A 7,674-nucleotide genomic window follows, 5' to 3' on the forward strand; every position below is an offset into this window, starting at 1 on the left:
GAGTAGTGAACTCAGCGGTACATTTTTCTAAGCAAGCACTAAAAGGAATGGGCCATGCAGATGAACAAGGAAAGGCATTTTCTCACGAAACCCAATGCTTCTGTTGAAGAAGCGCTCTAAGAACCTTGAGCAATTTAGTAACCTCAGAAAGTTATTGCCACGTATCTGAGGGATTGCAAGCCTGCTGGCACTTGGGCTGGTCTCTTCGTTATGCAGGCAGCATAAATCACAGAACTTTTTGTGTTTGGATACTTTAGTGACAGTGACCATAGCACAGCTCACGAAGAAGAGTATTTTTGCTTCTGTCTCCCAGGTTTAGAAGTTACTACCATATTTAAGATCGTTAATTTCCTTGTTACTGACAGAACACACAGAGAGATGCTGTAAGTTATTTAAGAGGATAAGGCAAGTAGATGTTAAGTTTTGTAATATGAGAGCACCAGACTTCACCCCCTGCCCCCAAATGATGCTGACTCCAGCCATGGTTGGCAAAAGATAATTCAACAGCCCTTAATATCCCCTAGCTTCTTCCTGCCCCAAGTTTCTTTCTGTGTATATAAAACCCAAGTCTGTCACAGCAACAACATAATATCTCCCTTGACTACACAACCTTTGTGAGTATAAAACAAATGCCTCACTGTTTCACCGACACAACACTCTTCTACCTTCCTTTCTTTCTTTCTGGCAAAGCCAACAGGAACCAAACTAATGCGTAGGACTTTGTGGCTTCCTTTTACACTTGAATCAATACAGGAACCAAAGTAGCAGGAGAAGCACAGAACCTGCAAAAATAACCAACCAGCAGCAGACCCTGGTGACTGAGCCTTATTTGTTTATACATAGACAACCTGACCTGTGACCATGAGCTCATACTGAGACATTATAGGGCCACTCAGAGGCTTCAATCTATTACATGTTCTTTGTCCGAGACTCCAAACACACCTGCATCCTCATTGTATTCTTAAGATCATCCTTCTTCTGGACAGACTCATCCTCCAAGGACACACTATGGTGGCTAGGCATTGCCATCTTTAAATGCTTGGGAGGATGGCAGGATATACAAGAGCAGCCTTGTAAGTAAGTTTACAAAAGTTACTATTGGGCAATTATTATCATATATTATTCTATATATCCATGCTAGCCATGGAGGAAAAGAGCCCTCCTCTATGGCCAACATAAAAACTCAGGCTACTAACCTCTCAGCAGTCCAGGTTTTTTTTGTTTTTTTTTTAAAAAGTCGACAAGATCCTTCTCTCATTCATCACCTAATGAGGTTCCTTGTTGGCCACACAGGAAGGGAAAATTCTGCCAGCCTGTTTGAAATTTCTTATTGCCTACAAAGTCTGTGTGAGATGTGTATATTCCATCACAGGGAAGTCACAAACATCTCATAAAGTAAACAATCTAGTTTTTCTTCCCTGTCAAATTCCAATATTCCTCCTCCTCTCTCTCTCTCTCTTTGTTTGTTCATCAGGGAACAAAGCCAACTTCCATGCTCCATGTTTTACCTCAAACTATTTTCTTACATTAGAAAAAAAAAACTACTACTCTTGCATAACCATATTATTCATATGTTACAGCAGAATTCTTCTAAGTGTCTAGGCTAGGGCAAATGTACAAATGACCATCTTGGGTGTGCCCAAAATCTGCTACAGGGAACATTAACTGCTCAGCTTATTAATAAGGAACCTGCTCTTGTATTCTTTTCAACCTTCAGCAATTTCAGGACTACGGACTCTTTCAGCAAAATGACACACTACCCGGATCATCTTAGATGGCATCTGCTTATATTTTTATCACTCATAAATTGCTCTTGTCCTCTTTTGAACTTACTTATACATTGGCTCTTCATCCTGTTTCTGTAGCAAAGCAGTATCACAAGGCACTGTACCGTGGGGGTAGGGCAGTTGTGTTAATTTAATAAGTGAAATCAGTTATAATAAGTGAAAGAACAAAACAGATTTTTCCAATCTAGCTGTGATTTGCAGAAATGACTCATATTCTCACCTAGGTGTTGGTTATCTGTTCCAATGGCTCTCAGTAGGTTTACATTCTTCTCATGTGAAAGGCCTTCTATACTCTGCCCACCCCTGCATCTTTTCCAGTTCTACAATTTTAAGATGAAACAGCCAAAACTGAAAATCATATTCAATGCACAAATGCATCTGCAATTTATTTTGGTAACATGCATCATTATACGTATAACCATATTAACACATTAAGCTCTCTCTGCCAGCACTTGGCCCTACAGCCACTGAATAGGACAATGCCCCAAGCTCAGATAGGGTTGCCATCAGATATGCCTCCTTACAAAAGAACGTCACATCCCCAAAGATCACAATGGATGCCAGAGCCCGCTAATCTGGAGCACTGCAATTTCACAGAACTAGGGATTTAAATTCAACACCAAACCAACTATTTATTGCTTTGATTATCAGAAAATTTTCAATGAACGTGAACAGAACACACAAACCCCTTGAGAGTCATTACGGTTCAGGTAATAAGGTTCTACCTTTTAAAAAAAAAGCCCATCAACAACACTGCAATGATACATGCAGTTGCCACAACCAGAATTTACCATGTATATAGGAAACCAGTAACTGGGAGAGTTTTTATACATTTTGGATTTGTCCTCCATACTCTGCCCTCTGTCTGGAAAGCAGGAGGCAGGACAGAGACTGAAGCTTTACAGCTAAGTGGAGGAAATAGGCAGGGAGAGGAAGAAATGTATGTGCACTGCAAAATGCTTCCCCCATGGTTCAGCACTGCAGCAGTCTGTGTCCCTATTAAAGTGGTCAAAACCCAATCTTTCTAACCTTTGACCTATGGGTCAGGATGCAAATAGTTGTTGATTAAACAGTAAGATTCCTGACAAACAGGCTGCTTCTGTGATAATTTGGCTTAAAGGGACCCAGACAGTTAGTACATAGTCCAGCAGCCTCCCAGTGTCCTTATTCTCGATGAGACAATAAAGAGGGAATCCAGAAACATAGGGCTGGATGGATGGATACTACCAAGAGAACAGAATTCTTAAAAGGAATCAATTCACTCCTATTACATCTCTTAGGATAAATAATCCAGATCACCAAGTGTTTTGCCTGTGTATCCGCCCCACTAGGTTCCAACATCCTGCAGTTTTTCTATCCAGTACTGTATGTGTAACCATACAGAGTTAAGAACAGGATCCAATACTGCACTGCTGAATATCTCCACCTATGTAAATGACAAGCAAGTTTTCATACATGAACTGGAACTGAACCAGTTGGTTCAGGTCTGCTGAACCAGTTTACTCAATCTTCACCTGCTTGAACCCGAACACTTTCTGTTCTCGTGTTGCCACCCTCTAGACTTGCAGAGGATGCATATGAAGAGGAGCCTCGGGTGATGATTGCAGGGTCTGGGTTGATTCATATGGGGAGAGTCAGTTCTTGAGGTGCTGGGGTCCTGAGCCCATTTAAGGGTATATAGATCAAAACCAGCACTTTGAATTGGGCCCAGAAACTAATTGGCAGCAAGTGCTCAAGTCATTTTGCCCCAGTGAGCAACTTAGCTACTGAATTCTGCACCAGCTAAAGTTTCTGAACCATCTTCAGAGGCACCCCCACATATAACATGTTGCAGTAATCTAACCTAGAGGTTACCAGAGCATAGACAACACAAGTTAGGCTATTCTTGCCCTGAGAGGGTTGCAGCTGGGCCACCAGCCAAAGCTGTTGGAAGGCATTCTGTGCCACAGAAGCTACCTAGCCTCAAGCAACACCAACGGATCCAGAAGTACCTCTAAGCTGCATACCCACTTCAAAGGGAGTGTAACCCCATCAATATCAGGCAACCTCCCATCCATCTGGCCTAGGGAACCACTCACTAACAGTGCCTCTGTCTTATCTGGATTGAGCTTCAGTTATTGGCTCTCATCCAGTCCATTACAAGGCAAGACAACGGTCCAACACCTCCACTGCCACACCTGCAGATGTAAAGGAGATGTAGAGCTGCATGTCATCAGCATATTGCTCACAACATACTCCAAAACTCTGGATGACCCCACTCAGTGGTTTCATGTAGATGTTGAACAGCATGGGGGATAAAATCAGACTCTGAGGAACCCCGCATTGAAGGCTTGACAGGGCCAAAAAGCACTCCCCATGTATCACCCTCTGGAAATTACTATCCAAGTAGGATTGGAACCACTGCAAAGCGGTGCTTACTTCCCCTAACTTGGACAGCTGCTCCAGAACGATACCATGCACAGCTTCTACTGACATAGATGTTATGGAGAAGTAGAGCTACAAGTCATTAGTATAGTGATGGCATGACTTCACAGGGTTTCTTGCTCAGGGAAGATAAGCTCAAATCTGCAAGTAGAACTATACTGCTGTCAGACCTCACTGAATTAAGAGTGCCATCTCTTCTCAGTGTCCCCTTTCCTCATTGCTGAAGAGGGTGCAAGAAGGATGGTTCCTTAATTCATCTATGGCTGTCATGCCCCAGGGAGCAAATCTTTTGACAAGAATATATTTGGAATAATAGCTGATATTTTGTGCCATCTGATTATCCCAGACTCAGCATTAGCCCTCCTGTCCAACCCCTTAGAACAGAAGAGCTCAGTGCTACACATGGATCTTAAAATCTTTCTGCTGATAGTGGCATAAATGGAAGTTGCACAGCACTTGGCCTCTCAAATCAGATTTACAATTAAGGGGTATACAGTATATCAAAGTCACAGCAGACAGTTTTCTCTGAGAAATTGGCCCAACATTGCAACTCAGCAAGGGTCAGACTCACCAAGACCATATCACTGACACCTGTCTGCCATACATAATGTGAACAGGGTTTCTGAAAAATATTATCTACAACTCCCATGATCCCTAACCACTGGCCCTGTTAGCTAGGGATCATGGGAGTTGTATTTCCAAAACATCTGGAGAGAGCCAAGGTTGCCTATGCCTGCAAACAACACTGCTAACTATAATACACAGCTTCAAGTACCACCAGTAAGGTAATCTTTGGGGGAGAGTCTCCCTCCCATTAGTCAGACCTCAGTTGCGGCAAAATATTCTTATTAAAGCCTTAATCTATATAAGATGCTATTGCAATTTACAGCAGGATGGAACTTTTAGAGGCCCCTCTGAGCTCAGTTAATAATGTATACAATGCCATATACCTGTGGTCTTCCTCTCTTCAGAGGCAATTTTGCTGCAAAGTCGTCATGCACTATTTTTGAATAGCTCACCTGCTTATGAAAATTAACACTACAACTCTTCTCTGATGTGAAGTCACAAGTTGGCAAGACAACAATTGTGTCCTCTGGTAGAATAAACTTGGCACTTGGAAAGGCCAAATTGGAATCCAGAGAGAGAAAAGCAAAGACTTAAGAAAACAAATAACATATGGTGAGCTATTCAGTGGCAACTTGTTTACAATGTTCATTTATCAGGAACATACTGCACCACCTCCACAAGTATCTTTAAGAGAACAAAAACTATCCTGAAGTCAGAGCCACATTGTGACCTTCTCCTTCCCTTACCACGTGCATAAGGAATTAACCCAAGTAAAATACTCATAATCCCACCCCTTTCAAAACAACCACTGAAAACTTTAATTCCCCACCCGCCACCCCAGGAAGTTGTAAACCAAGTCTATGTTTGGGAGTAAACTCCCATTAATCTTAGCGAGAGAGTAATACTGCAATCTCCGAGTGAATGTGCACACCAAAACAGTTGATAATCCCACCCCCCAATCCCCAGCCTGGTCTCTTCGAATCAGTATCGATCGTAACTTTTGCTGCCCCACAAGTGAAAGTTTCTGAAGTTTCGTTTCTCGAACTTTTTTCCCCTGATACCCTCCCCCCCATTTTTAAACTCGGAAAGGTCCCATTGCAGGAAAAGGAACATTTTGCCCCCTCCCCACCTCCTCCCCCCGCTAGAAGAGGAAGAGGAAGAGGAAGGGAAGCACCCCTCGTCCTCTCCTCTGTCGCTTTCATTCCGCGCCCCTTCCCCCACCGTGGCCCAAAAGCATCCTCCGAAAGCCACCGAATTCCGGGTTTCCAAGCCAACCGCCCGGCCAGGCCTTCTTCGCCTGGCAACGCCAAGGGGCTCCCACTCGAAACTTCTCCCTCGAGGGTGGCCCCGCCGCTGCGCCCTTCCTCTAGGCGGCCGGGCTCGGGGGGAAGCGAGGCGAGGAGGAGCAGGACAAAGCCCCCGCAGGGAAAGTCGGGGGATTTCGGACAGGCCTGCGGAGAGGGGAAGCCCGCGCCCTCCCGGCAAGCCAGCCTGTGCGGAGGAGAAGGCGCAGGCCGGGGAGAGGCAGCGAGCGCCACCACGTTGCTTGTGAGGTCCGGGGAGGAGGGGGACGAAGGCGGGTGGGGGGTAAGGGGGACACCCCCCAAAAACACACACACTTTCCTAAGGGGTCGCCAACTGCAAGGAGGCCTAGCAGGGGAGCCCAGGGGCGCAGGTCCTCCTCTCCCTCCACACCCCGAAGGCAGGCGCAAAGGTCCTCCCTTGGGGTCCGGTTTGGGGTGCAAGGGAGGGAGGGGGACGGAGGGGGAAAGAGAGAGACGGGGAGGGCTGCTAAAGGGGGCCTCTTCCACCCGGGGGGAAAAATCGGCACAGGCAACAGCTGCTATTTTAAGGATCCCCTTCCCCCCACCCCGCCGCCCCCCTTGGGTGAACCCGGCAGGTTTGAGGGTTGCTTCGCGAGGGCGAGGAAAGTTTAAACACCCGGGATAATGGGGGGAGGGGTGCATGCATTGGAAGGAGGGTGGCGGGTGGGTGCCCCGACTTAAAAGAGTGGGGTGGGGGGCAACCCTGGAGTGGCGAGGTCTCATGGAAGGGAGGGGGCGACGTGGCTCTCACCTGCGCAAAGAGAAGGGGGGAGAGGAGATGTCGCTCAATGGAGGGGCTCTGCTCCCCTAGCCCTCCAAGCAGCACTAGCAGCAGCCATTCATTGTCAGCCTAGGCAGGCTCAGCAGAGAGCCGAGCTGGTGGATGGAAGAGCCTGCGAGCCGCTGTAGTGCTCTGCCCAGCCAAGCCAGGCCTCCGTCTCTGCGCTCCCACAGGCCTTGCTAGCTGAGCTCCGAGCCAGCTCCTGCTCCCTCCCTCCCTCCGCCGCACCCCCTCCCCCGCCCCTCCTCTCCCCTTTCCATTGGAACTGGGAAATATTTGCTTCTGAACTTGCCAGCCAGCCTGACTTTGTTCTCAGAGAGTTGGAAGCGAGTCTCCCAGGAGCTGTTGGGAAGTAAATGTTCCAATCTGAGGATCCGCAATTAAAATAAATAAAATTTAAGGAAAGGGTTTCAGGATGACGGGCGGAATGCTCCCCGATTTGTGCCTAGAGGCGCATAAATTTCACCAAGTTTGGTTCCTGTCTCCAAACTCCGCCGACAAATGAAAACAAAAGCTTTTCTCTTCCCGCACCGTTTGCCCGGAATTCATTCTCAAGTCAACTACATACAGCGTGAGTCACATATAGAAGTTTCCCAAAAACCTGAGTCAAGTCATTCACTTTATCCTGACTGAAACAAAATCAAGCCTTCAGAAATCCTCAAATCCAAAAGACTTGTCATTAAACGGAGTTGAATAACGATAAAAGTTCAGGCTTGAGTCTTGTGAGAGGGAACAAAATGTTCAAGGCACCTAGCAACTCCCCAAAGTCAACACTGGGATGAACTCAGAC

General features: G+C 46.3%; 1 protein-coding gene across 4 annotated transcripts in view; it reads right to left on the minus strand.

Annotated features, from left to right (window-relative positions):
• NACC1 (nucleus accumbens associated 1) overlaps positions 1-7,067 on the minus strand; it is a 29,664-nt gene extending 22,597 nt beyond the window's left edge. The window contains exon 1 of one of the 4 annotated variants that reach the window (XM_035104894.2): positions 6,855-7,067. The gene's annotated coding sequence lies outside the window, so the exon portion shown is untranslated. Of the gene's footprint in view, positions 1-2,007; positions 5,718-6,854 lie in introns of those variants that run through there. The other 3 variants (XM_035104897.2, XM_035104898.2, XM_035104895.2) reach the window with 3 other exon arrangements.
• Between the last annotated feature and the right edge of the window lie 607 nt (positions 7,068-7,674).

This window comes from Zootoca vivipara, chromosome 2 (assembly GCF_963506605.1).
Source record: "Zootoca vivipara chromosome 2, rZooViv1.1, whole genome shotgun sequence".
NCBI lineage: Eukaryota > Metazoa > Chordata > Lepidosauria > Squamata > Lacertidae > Zootoca > Zootoca vivipara.